The 13,305-nt window shown below is 41.7% G+C and overlaps 1 protein-coding gene and 1 long non-coding RNA gene across 4 annotated transcripts in view; one reads left to right on the top strand and one right to left on the bottom strand.

Moving 5' to 3' along the window:
• Rnls (renalase, FAD dependent amine oxidase) overlaps nt 1-13,305 on the bottom strand; it is a 263,796-nt gene that overhangs the window by 76,484 nt on the left and 174,007 nt on the right. The window lies entirely within an intron of this gene.
• Nucleotides 6,692-13,305, top strand: part of LOC132655412 (uncharacterized) — a 163,614-nt gene continuing 157,000 nt past the window's right edge. Inside the window, exon 1 of the long non-coding RNA XR_009593221.1 lies at nt 6,692-6,943. This is a non-coding gene — a long non-coding RNA (uncharacterized LOC132655412). The remainder of the gene's footprint in view (nt 6,944-13,305) is intronic.

The following is a 13,305-nucleotide window of genomic DNA, read 5'->3' on the forward strand; positions in this document are numbered from 1 at the left end:
ACCAGGGAGGCTGTCTTTTGTATGTTCACCGACAATCTGGATTTCTTCTGCATACTCTGTATTAATGAACTGTGCCCATTTGATTTGTTTTTGTCTCATTCTCATTTGCTCTTCAAATAAATCCTTTTCATACATATATTACAAATATATCTAAACTGTTACTTGCTAGGTGATAGAAGTCTCATGGTATTCTCATGGTAACATAGTAAATGCTTAGTGAAATTACGACTTCACATCGGTCATATCAAAGACAATGGACTTCAAGTAGTATGTATGTGCAGTTGAGTGTGAATGGCTGTTATTTGAAATGTAAAACATTAAGTTATAGCTGTCTTAAAATGTAAGATACATCTTTAGTACTAGATTAAAAAAATAATCACATTATTCCCGCTACACTGGTAAGCAACAGTCCAAAAACCTGTAAAGGTAGCTTCAACCTATTTTTGTGGGTTTTCTTCACATACACAAAAAGAGAAAATGATCCTATATCTAAAATAATTTTCTGAATAGCTCATTTATTTCTCAAGAAATGAAAGCAGTGCACTGATAGTGAATAAATTAAATTGTGTTTGATTGTAGATGTTGAAGAAATTATCCACAGAAAGAAAATAATTTAATACTGTTAGCTTTTTGGCAAAATAATTGGTGGTAAACCCAAGAATATTGGAAGCAGCTTCAAGTGTAAACTAAGATCAGGCAAGTGGCTGAGAGTTTCCTTGCCTCTTGGTGCATCAAGAGATGGAACTGATGCAGTAGTTATTATTTCGTTGAAGACTCAATCCTGCATTTTAAATAACTTAAGTATTAACCTCCGTGAACAAGCTGTATTTTAAAATCACCGGTGATAATATTGTCAGAAAAGTTAAGAGGACATTAGTTCCGATAACCCAAAGGAGAACTGTCCACAAATAGTTGTACAAACACCTGTTCTGAAGAGAAGAAAAGAATGAGTGACATAGCTCGGGAAAATGTATGGCTTTCTAAACCCATGACTCTCTGCTGTGTTACTTATCAGCAGGTGTTTTGTGTGGACTATTTGGACTGAGCATATTACACTGAAGTAGTTTTGTTCATGGTGAAATCTCCTCACCTTTGATGCTTTAAACAGCATTAGATCCATGATAATTTTTTTTTCAGAACAGAATCTTAGTGTTTTTCTTTTCTGCCACATAGCAGGCCGATTGCTAAGCTATGGTAATAAGTTATTATGATTTTTTTTTTTTTTTAGCTCAGGGCCAAGACTAAATTTGTTTTGAGTGAGACAGACTACCACCCACTATTCCTGCTGCACATTAAGTAGTTTTGAAACTGAACTTTCATACAGACTTGATAATGTTTCTTAATGAACTCAACCAAAATTACAAGACAAAAATGGCATTTCTGTCTAATTTATACTTCGGCAAACTCATTTCAATAAGACTAATGTTGTTTTTGACATGTAATGTCAAGCTGTTTTCTCTATTTCTTGTGCTGACAGAAGTTGAAACAAGAAGCAAGACCTCGGATTCCACACCAACGGGCAGGGGCTCTGTTTTCAGAGCTGCAATTACAGATCCAGCTGCACATTCACGGACCCTGATGCAAGTCAAATACAATTTTCATACTTTATAACTGATTTAAGCTCAACAGAGGAGGTCCCACCTACTCTGCAGTTGGAAGTGGCAAACGTAAAGGCATGCCAGAGGCAAGGCAGAAGAACTGAATGGAGTTCTCTAAGCACCTTCCAAGCAATGACTGTGCTCAATTAACATCATATGCTCATGGACACACATTAGCATTTGGCAGTGCCTATCTGTGTGAAAAGACATTTCAAAGATGAAATATGTGAAATCTCATTATGAATCAGCATTAACAGATGGACATGTACAGTCGATTCTGATGATAGAAAACACTGACTTTGAATCCCAATTAATTGAAACATTATCCCTTCCCCCAAGTAAAAGCATTCCATTTTCGTCTACTATGGACAATTACTGAATCAATTATTAGTTTGGATTTTTTCTGTCTTTTAACAAGATTGCTTATATGATATCCTTGATTTCGCCTCTTAGGCTGTGAAGTCTAAAATAATCGTAACCGATCCTTAGCCTAGAATATTTTCTGATGATTCTCATTGTCAAAGGTGTTAGTCTTTTATGACTATGACAAAATACCTGAGAAAGTGCAGGAGGAGGGGCTTACTGCGGATCATCATTTCAGGGGTTTCAGTCCAAGTCACTGGGCTTCCCTGCCTTGGGACCTTTGTGTACTGAAGCAGAGCATCGCTCAGTGAGTGTGGGGGAACCCAGGGTCTCACATGGTAGACAAGCGGCAGAGAGGAAGGTGAAGGCAGAGCAAGCTACTACCTTCAGGGCAGTGGCTCTCCTCCATCTTCCTACCGCAGCAACCCTTTAATACAGTTCCTCATGTTGTGGTCAACCCCAGCCATAAGAGTTTTTTTTTTTTTTTTGCTCCTTCATAACTGTAATTTTGCTACTGTTATGAATTGTAATGATGATATCTGACATACGGGGTATCTGGTATAGGACTCCTGCGAAAGTGTCTTTTGACTCCCAACGGGATCACGACCCACAGGTTGAGAATTACCGCTCCAGAGTATGGCCTCCTTCACAGTATCAATTTCCCAAAATTAGGATCAGTCCATTGGTGATGTTGGTATTTCATGATCCAGTCACTCCTCAAGGCAACACCACATGGAGACCAAGCCCTCATCAGAAAACTATTTGGAATTATTTTCTATCCAAACTATAACACCCAGTAGAAGATCATTCCCCAAACCAGTTTCTTACCTATATGTGTTGAGTGCTTACTATGTGGTAAGCCCTTCCTCTGTGTGAGAGAAGCCCTACTATTCATAGTTATTGAGTAGAGAAATAGAGGCTCGGAGTCTTTCCCAAGGTTGTACACTGATACATCAATCAACTCTGATTCAAATCTGGACTTCTAAGCCGCCAAGTGTAGGATGTGTGGCTCTCAATAAATGGCTTGACACCACAGAGGAGACATGGCTTTTAAATCTGTCAGTGAGACCTTAACAATCATAGCTGAAGATGCTATCACAGCCCCAGTACCATTTAGAGACCACATGGTGGCTTTTATCATATACAGGGCCACATCATATGGATCACAACATATATAGCACCCAGAGAGCGCTTAGACTTGCTCTAAGAGCAAGAAGAGCCGTCAGAAGTAGGTTGGAAGGTCACTCACAGGAAGGAGATAAACACAGTAGTTTAGAATGAGTTGAGGGAAAACAGACCCACAATCCAGGTGTCGAGTTGTGCCTTTCACTTATGAGCTGCGCGCTGTGCCATCGGTTAGGAAAGAGAACCACTCCAACCACTGAAGCCACTTTGAAATATGCCTGATGCAGTGGACTAGGTAACCAAGGCAACCCAGCGTCATTCTCACTTGGCTTTGGTACTTGTTAGCTGTACGACCTTGGTCAAGTCATTTGCCCTCCCTGAGCCCAGCATCCTTATCTATGAGGTGGGCTCTAAGTAGCATATCACATACAATATTATGATGATTATAAAGACCATTCAGCCTGGTGGTGGCACACACCTTAAATCCCAGCACCTGGAAGGCTGAGGCAGGCAGATCTCTGTGAATTCAAGGCCAGCCTGGAAAGTTTCAGGACAGCCAGGGTTACACAGAGACTTCAGCTCCCCACTGCCTCCCCAAAAGACCATTCACCCGGCAGGAGAGAAGGCTTAGCAGGGAAGGCAATGGCTGCTGTTTCAGAGGACCAAGGTTCTATTCCCAGCACCCACAGGACCACCCTTCACTCCTGTTCCTGTCCTAGGGGATCTGATGTCCTCTCCTGGCCCCTGCAGACACCAGGCACACACAGAGTACACAGGCACACCTGCAGGCAAGGCGCCACACACATAAAATAAAATATTAGAAAAATGCCATGCAGCAAAAGCATCCAGCACTGAGGTAAGAATGAGCCCAGCGGCTGCCCCTTCACCTCCCTACCTCCAGGATGAGGCAAAAACAAAGAAAAACAAAATAAGCCAAAACTACAGACCTTAAGCAAAAAGGACATGTTATTTGGGTATTGGAAGGTGAGAAGACTGTGAGGAAGAAAAGGAATGGAAGGGTTTTTTTTTTTTCTTTTTACTAGAGCTGTCAGAATTCATGACACCCAAATCTGAATTTCAGATGAACAATGAATTTCTTCAGTATATCCCAAATATTGCACCAGACATTCTTTCACTAAATAAATTATTCATTGTTTATCTGAAATTCTAGTTTAAGTGGGTGTCACTAGTTTCATTTACCAAACCATGCAACCCAGATAGACTGATTTTTGTTAAGAAATCTCTTAACCCTGAAAGAAGACTCAGAGTTCAGAAGGGCCTGACCTGGGTAACTGAAAAGGCCTCCAGGGAAAGGTCACACCCTCCACCACCACCGTTTGCCTCTATCAAGCAAGGGCCTCATGCGCAAAACATCAAATGAGCAGTTTTGCCGATCTCGCACCCTCCGCCTGAGCCGGGTGCAGAGCATCCTGGGAAAACTGCTGCGGCCTCCATGCTACCTTGGGTCTCTGTGACCCAGCCTTTTCCTCGGGTGAGGCCCTGTGGTCACGCGGTAGTGACTGAGCCCCTGCCACACCCTGCCTGGTTGCTGGGGGTAGGGGCAGAAGGAGTTGAAACAGGGAAAGAATGCTTAGGCATTTTGATCAGCGGGCTTGCGCCTTGCCGTACGGGCTCGCACCACTTTAATTACTGCTCTGAGGCCCGGTGGCCGCACGCTGTCCTTGCCAGGCTTGATTTAAGGGGCTGCTTGCACGAAGCCGGGCGATGGCTTTTGTTGCACTTTCGAACACCTCATGACAGCGGCTGCCTCTTTTACGTTAAGGAGGAAACTTTGTGGTTAAACTGTAGCCTAGGTATTTTTAGAGCCGTTACCATGTTAACCAAATTTCATGCATTTCACCTGCAGGATATGCAGCAACACCAAGGCCTTCCCTAAAAGCCAACCAAAAAAAAAATCTTATATAAACAATTAATACTGTCTTTAGGACTAAGCCCATGTTATCTGAGAACATATTCCCTAGCACTGACACATTTTCTTTTTTCTTTCTTTCTTTCTTTCTTTTTTTTTTTTTTTTCTCTTTTTGGATAGATGGGTGGTAATGTCTTTAGGGAGTACCCGTTTCCTTGATAGAAGTGACTTGAAGGAATAAAACCAAAAGCTTAAAGCTGGTTAGTTCTAAAGGTCGGAGCCCCTAGGCAGCGACCCCTTTGTTAACCATTAAGCTTCTCTAAGCTGCCTCAGACGGAATTCTGGCTTTGTGCCACCTGTCTTTGGTCATTTTTATCCCGCAAATCTTTACACTGTTCCAGTTTTAAAGCATGTAGCAAAGGTTATGAGAAAGACATAACTTGTGTTGTTGTTTTCCTAATCAAGTTGGCATTGCTCGTATGTATGTTTGTGAAAGGCACAGCCAGTTTGCGTTTAGGGCATCGTGTCACACTTCCAGCTAGAGAGCGTTTAAAGGGGGCCCGTGGGTCCATCGATGAGCCAAAGGTGAGGGAAGGGATATCCGCTTAGCAGTAAGGTGAGAGTCCGCATCACTGCTGACCAGTGGTTTTCTCCAGTAATCCCGTCACGGAAAGTTCAAGACAGAGATGCTGTCAGATGTTATCATACGTTATCAGTTAAAACTGGAAGAGCTTTAAAATACTTAAAATTCATCCTGTTAAGCCCGATGAGGTTCAAGTGATAGGACATTTTGCTGCAAAATTTAATGCCAGTTTATGTTCTACTCATCTGAAAAAAAGTCACTGTGCACCAAAAAATTCCCTTAAACACAACTAAATTTTGTTTTATGGAGCCAAGGGACATTAAGCTGCTAAAACACATGCTTTAAAAATCGAACATAGAAGAGCTGCCCTCTGTTTCTCAAGGGAAAAAATACACAGTTAAATCTTGCTTATTCATAATAACCCAAACTTCCGGAAGGCTTAAGCGTTTGGAATTGCTCCAAACCCAAAAGATGGGAGGAGGGAAAGGGTTCGGAGAGCAAAGAGGTGGGGAGGGAGGGAGAGAGGGACAGAGTGAACCAGCAGCAAGCAAGCCAGCTTTTAGAAGTAGACCTGAAACCCTAGCAACACTGAAAGAAGACCTGGAGCTTGTATCTGATTGGTTTACCAGCCAGAAGGAATACTGAGCTCTGATTGGCTAGTGATGATGTCTCCAAATAATCAGCCTTTTGCGGGGAAGCAAATTTATCTGGCAGAAAGGACAGGAGGTAGAAGCAGGCAAGAAGAAAAGGGAAGGGAACAGAGCAAAATGAATGGCAGGTTATTTGTAACAAAGGTGGCAGCTGAGATGAAAATGAGAACAAAAATAACTATTTACGTAACTGCTTACAGTTTACAAAATGGGTTACATATAATCACTGATACTGCCTTTACTTCAAGGATACCAGAAGTGAAAATGACATTCCCCAGGTTGCACAGCTAGTAAGAAAAATAAATAAATAAGAGGCTGAGGTCACCTGCCTGCCTCAAACCCAGGGCTATTGACACTGGGGTCTCTGGAGATAATTTGGAGTTATTTTTGAGGACAGAGAGCCAAGATTCTGAGCACAGGAAAGAACACCAGCAGCCACAGCAGCCTACAGTTCAGTGCGGAAAGGGTGAAGGGCTGGCTGCTCCCTGACCTTCTGCGATGCTCGGCAGTGGCAAACACCGCCCAGGCAGCATCTGGGCACATTAGGGAGAGGGATGAGTGTGGTATAAATGAGGCTGGACCTTGAGTGCTCAGTACGAACGTTTACCCGGGATGGCTCACAGTGCTTTTATGCGTAAGTCGGAGCCACCCTGGTCTCAGGCTGAGCCAAGAGCACCATCATTTACCCCGCTGTTTCAGCTAAAAACTGGCAAGTCATTTTGATCTCAACTCTCTGCCCATCTGCAACGCCTCGGTAAGGCCTGTCGATGCCATCTCTAAAGCATTTAAGGCAGGTTGCTCGTGTTACACCCCTCGCCACCATTTTCTCCTCCCAGCCACTGTACTGGTGTGTCCCTTCTCCAGTTTTTGTTTGTTTGTTTGTTTGTTTTAATACCCTCTCTGCCCTAACTTCATTTTCATCCTGCCAAATCAATTCTTAGGAACATGTCAAATGCTTAAAAGTGACACTAATAATAAATGTTTCATCCTGAGTTTACTTTGAGCGGCTGTGTCCAGGACACACTGCTCCCACTCAGAGGCCTTCTTGTGTCCACAGAGCAGAGCCTCTCTCTCGCCAGGGTAGGACCTTCAGTCACGCTGCTTCTTGTCTTCACCTCGCCACACCGCAGGGCCTTCCTCCTACCTCATGTCACCCACACAGGGCTTTTCGTACAAGCTGGTCTAAGCTCCCCATTATTTTCTTTCATGAAAACTTTTTACTTGCTTCCTGTTAATTTCTCAGTTAGAAAGTTGTTTTGATTTGACTTCTTAGCCCTTCTTTTATATGTCTGTCTATACGTCAAGTTCCATTGAGGGAAAATGTAGTATTTCTCACACTATTAGAGGCCCAGGAAAGTAGCACATAGTGGGTTCTTAATAGCTGCACTGAATGAAGGAATGAATGAGTGGGTGAACAAATGAATACATGAGCTCTGGAGCTTTAGCAGTCTTTGTGTTCCATGTCACTTCTGTATCAACAACTATGGAGAGGGCTCCTGTAGGGCTTCCTGTTACCTCAGAATTCATTTAGAAGTGATCACTAATAAACTGCTGTCACTTAGAAAGTGTTGTAGAGTTATTAACATTAAAAAATATTGGAAAGGAGAAGAAAATTTTGTTTCAATTCAGGCTTGGGCTATGGTAACAATGTAGGTTATTATCCAATGGTCATATAAGTTGTTATGGTGTTTTGATCTGCTAAAATTGTGTCTCTGAAAGGTTAACACATCCTTAGCAAAACGAATCACCCCACAGGGATTTTAAAGTCATACCTGAACCAATGTCTTGGTCAAGGTATTGCTGCTTTAATTATGCTCACTTATTTCAACATTCCAATTCTGGAAAATTTTTAGCTGGCCTATTAACGTATCTTTTGCAAGTGAAAAATTGTCATGGTGCCCTCTGGTGGAATAAAAAAAGATTTTCCTTCCTTCCTTCCTTCCTTTTTTTCTTTTCCTCCCACCTTTCCTTCATTCCTCCCTCTCTCCTTCCTTCACCCTCCCTCTTCCCATCTTTTTATCTAGAGATCAAGTGATTGGATAGATATAAACAGATCAACTTTTATATAAATGATATCATCACCATGTAGGGTGTTCTTGTTGTTTGGGGACTAAAAGAAATATATGCCTCAGGATATCTGCTTACAGAGTTAGGGATACAGCAAAAAGGTTCTGTAGCAGAAGAGCAAGTGTGTAAGGGACTGTGGTCTGAAATTCATTAGAATGAAACACTGGGGCCAGACTATTTATATCACCTTGCAATACTGACTGGGCATTTAATGTCAAAGGTCAGATGAAGATGATGGCAGTTACAACACTCACAGCTGTATTTACAGTCATGATCAGAACTGAGGAGCAGAATTTGGTCGTGGTTCACTATGATATCATTATATTAATCACTAAAGTTGATAAAATCATGATGAATCTGACAAAACGTCAAGGTTCAAAACTGGTTCTGTATACCAGGTCATGACTTCTCAAGGAGATAAAGGGATGGCTTTTTGGAGGCAATCTGGATTGTACACCAAAAGGAATCCTGCTAAAATAGCAGATTTTGGGCCAGCCATCCCTTGAAAGATGTTTTAAGCACCCATGGTCTTAAAACCATAGAGGGAAGTAATGTTTATCTGAATTCAGTAAAAATAATCTATTTAAAAAATTAGAAAGAAGATAGTGAGCATTTAAACATCTACCAACATGTCCTCCAATTATTTGAGAACTGTTTTACATTTCCTAAAGAGCAGAATATAGACAGTAGGAATAAGCTATGAGCATAGCATAGTTGCTTTAAATCAGCTGATAGCTTTGTGGTTGAAGACCGATCTTTGAATTTGGCGCATCTCAAATTAAAAGACAAGAAAAACCGAAAAGGAAAATGACCAAACAGCTTATCTAAAGCAGGCCTGTCTAAATCGGGCTGTCAAGGAGCAGTACTGCCCCCTAGCGGGAGTTTGGGAAGTTTCTAAGGGCCATGTGTGAGGAGCTTGCCTCAGGAGGCTAATATTCGGGGGAAAGAGATAAGAAGCTCAGTTCCACACCATGTTGGCTTTGACTGCTCTATCAATAATTCACATAGTCAAAAAACAAAACAAAACAAAACACCTGTCTGAAACGCCTCGTTCCAGGACCAAATTCAGTTTTACATGAAGGCAAAACAGAAGAAACAAACATCCAATCGCTTTCTCACTGATTTTTTCAGAAATGTTAATCTGACGTAAACCCAGGGAAGGCTGCACATTGTTTCACCAATGCAAACATTCTAGGATCGTTAGTGTCCGCATGATGGATCTGGAGGCCTCTCAAAGGCACAACTGCAGTCGCGTTATTTGTAAGGTTCCCACTCAAAGTGAACCCACAAATAGGTGTGTCTGATTTCTTTCCTTCTTCACAATTAGATAATTCCATAGATTGTTCTGAAAAACATGTGTTTGCCTAGGTGATATTATCAGTGGATTTCATTTCACTATAGTAAAGATTGTCATTAAATGCTTGCTATGAAGAACACAGGAATGAATGGAAACAGCAGAGACAAATGCTGGAAACTTTTGCTTCATGGAGATAGGCAGGTATGCAAACAAACAAACAAACATGGCCAGAAGGGACTTTTACAAACCCTCCCAGGGAACTGAAGGCTTGCAGCAATCAGAGGGTGTTGATCAAGAACACAGACGAATGTCCGTTTAAACAGTGAGTGATGTCAGGGTTCTACTTTGTCTCATTATTACCGCCTCACTCCCCGCTTCATAATAACCTAGAGAGCTACCTGCCATCCAGCAGGCACAGCAGCCCAGCAGCCACAGGAAAGCAGAACCGGTGAGAGCCCCTCCTAAACTCCATTTCCTTGGAATAGTCACCGTCTGACCCCATGCATGGCTCCTTGAGAACATACCGTGCACAGCTCTGTCCATGTGTGACTTCGCTCAGAACTCACCAAGTCTGAACAATCCCCAGCAGAAACGATTTACAATCAGCTGTAGAAAGCACTCGGCGGAGAACGTCACAGCTGCCCGAGAGTGGCGTCTGTGGTACATCAGGGGCTTCTCGAAGGTTCAAGGGAAAGGTGGGAAAAGATGTCCAAAGGAGGATTTAAAAAAGAGCGAGCATGTTACTGAAGTCTACAAGGCCACTTGCTCATTTATAGAGGGTATAATACCCAGGAATATGCATACTGTTGTATGAATACTTAGGAAAAATGCAAAACTTTGATTTTACCTAATGTTATGGCTCTAGAAAACAGAAAATGATGGCTAAAACAAATTTTCCTACTGCCATGGTGTGTTGAGGGTGTGCTCCAAATGCACACAGCATTCTTTGGAAAGTACTGGGGTATCAGAGAGCTTCTGGTCCAACCATTAGGTAAATGCTAAATTGAGTATTAGAGACACTGGTGGCTACCAATGACAATGACAGCAATAATGAAATAAACATTAACAACAAATAGGAACATTAATCAAGGTGGAGTGAGAGATTCAAATTTTAAGAGTTGCCATGTGATATTATTTTAAATGTACTATTTCAACAAAATTAGTTATTATAACACAGTATACCATCAATACAAAAACAGTCAATACAAACTGGCCTACAGGAACCAAGATGTACATGCTAGGGAAACACTTAAATCTGTTTTCTATGTTCACAGAAATAAGTAAGAATGCATGTAAAGAAAATATGACCTCAACAAGTAGAGATCAGCATGGGGAAATTACTTTAAAGTTCAAATATAAAGTCTAAGGCTGAGACGTGGGATAACAGGAGTGAAACGTTTGTTAAAGGGTCTCAGCAGAGGCTCTGAACAGTTACACAAAACAACGAGGGTACTCCAGGAAAGGTCGGTTAGCATGGCTGGTCCTGAGGATAAAAAGGAACAAACAAAGGGTGCTGAATGGTATCTCAGAGAGTCAGGGAACACGGTCTGGTCTAGCTAGGAGGGAGTCACAGAAGGATAGGCGAGAGGGGGAAGCAGGGAGAATGGATGAAGAAAAACCAGAAACGTTCTAAGTTTAATGAAAACTGTTAGTTTGTGATTCCAAGAAGCTCAAAACAGTAAGGAGGGTAAAAGTCTTAGAGATTCACACTTAGATACTTCATAATCTAACTACTGAAAGCTAAATACCAAGAGAATTTTGGAGGATTAAAGAGAAGTGATTCACGCTTAAAGATCCCGAGCTGATTTCTCATCAGAAGCTGGAGTGATGGAATGCAATGGCCTGTGATATTTAAAATGCTGAAATCAAAGTAAAGGACTACCAGCTAAGAATTCTAGTTCCAGTAAAACCATCCTTCGAGGTGAGGAAGAAACCAGGATATGTTTAGATGACTAAAATTATGAGGCAGTTTATTGGCAGTGGGCCAGCCTTGCAAACAACACTAAGACAATTTTTTAGGCACAAATGAAGTGCTGGTAGACAGCAAGTTGAGTCTAGATGAAGGAACAAACAAACAGTTATCTTTACCGTTACCCACTAGCAAATATAAACTGGAGGGAAATGTAAAAGAAAGTATAAATTGGCAGCTGAAAAGATGGCTCAGCAGGTAAGTGTGTGTACTGTCTTTGAAGTCCTGAGTTTGATTCCCAGCACATATGTCAGGTGCCTCAGAACTGCCCATAATTCTATCACGCCAGTTCCAGAGCGAGCAGACCTCTGTGGGCACCTGCACCCACACCCATGGGTTCTTAGCACTTATCCCACATACACATAATGAGACATAAAATAGATCTTGCAGGCGGCTCCTCAGGCTGCAGTCAACATGTCAGTGTCATAAAAATAAAACAAATCTAAATGAGAAAGTATGAGTGTATTTGTAATTATGTTGTTTAAAAGACAGATATATAAAGCAATACTTATAAATGTGCATTGATATGTGCATAACATATTAAATATGTGGTTTGTAGGACCATAAAAGCACTAGGAGAGGCGCAGATAATGAACGGGAAGAAAGAGTTTGTATCCTACTGAAGTTAATAAAGCCCAAAGTGAATTGATATACACTATATATAACCCTTAGAGGTTAACTCTACGCCCAGGGAAACTACTAAAATAAAATCGGATGCACTCCTTTATTAATTATTATCATTGCATATGGTGTATGTGTATATGCATGTACCACGGCACACATGTGGAGGTCGGATGACTGCTAGCAGGAGTCGGCTCTCCCCTTCTACTCTGTGGGTCACTGGAATCAAACTTAGTTCAATGGGATTTAATTCATTAGAATCAGTTAATTTAAATTAGAGATGGGGAAAACACGACTCGAGCATTCTGGGGATGGTCTACAGACCATAACACCAGAAACATACACAACAGCAGTAAGCGATAGACAACACAGGCACACGGCAACCAGTTTTTTAGATAACTGCAGCAAGGGAGACCAAGGTGACCCAGACACCGGGCACAGCATTACCCGGATTCTACCGACTTTATTTGGTAACTCAGCCCTAATGCCATGGACTTGAGGAGCACCTGAAAGACATACGAGTCTTCTGAGTCACGAATTAGGCAACTCTAAGAAAACTGAACTCACGTGGCCCGTTGAATGCTAGAGCGGAGGGAAGCTGTAATAACAATCTTCAATAGGCAAAGAAATATTTTCCAGATGAAGATAAGGAGCCGCTTCAGTCAGCTGGGCAGAGTCGGGGCTTACACCACAGAGGAAGAATTATAGTGAGGCTTAGAAAAAAATTTCCTGGCACCTGGAAAATTGAAAATGTTTTTTCTCCAGGGATCCCTAAGTACAGAGAAGAGGGCTACATTGGGATGGCTTTAGCACAGCTTTCTTGAAGTTTTAAGGACAACTAAATGATGCATATCTGGTGATTTATGTTCAAATCTCATAGATGTGGGTAAAAATAATTGCTTTGTTGTGGACTACAGATACAAATCTGTCAGACAAAGATCAGGATTCATTTTTTCTCTGACTCTTTCAATTTCCTGCTCCCTTGAACCATCATAATCATCAACATCAAAAATTGTTTTTAAAGCCTAGATGCATGCGTTATCTGCAAGCTCACAGTCAATGAGAAACACAACATCCGTGCTCTTGAGTGTGACAGTTTTCCTCTCATGGAGGCAGGAATGCAACATGGAAGGTCTACTTATGTTTTGGGGTTGAGTTCAAT

Source organism: Meriones unguiculatus, chromosome 1 (assembly GCF_030254825.1).
Source record: "Meriones unguiculatus strain TT.TT164.6M chromosome 1, Bangor_MerUng_6.1, whole genome shotgun sequence".
NCBI classification, from domain to species: domain Eukaryota; kingdom Metazoa; phylum Chordata; class Mammalia; order Rodentia; family Muridae; genus Meriones; species Meriones unguiculatus.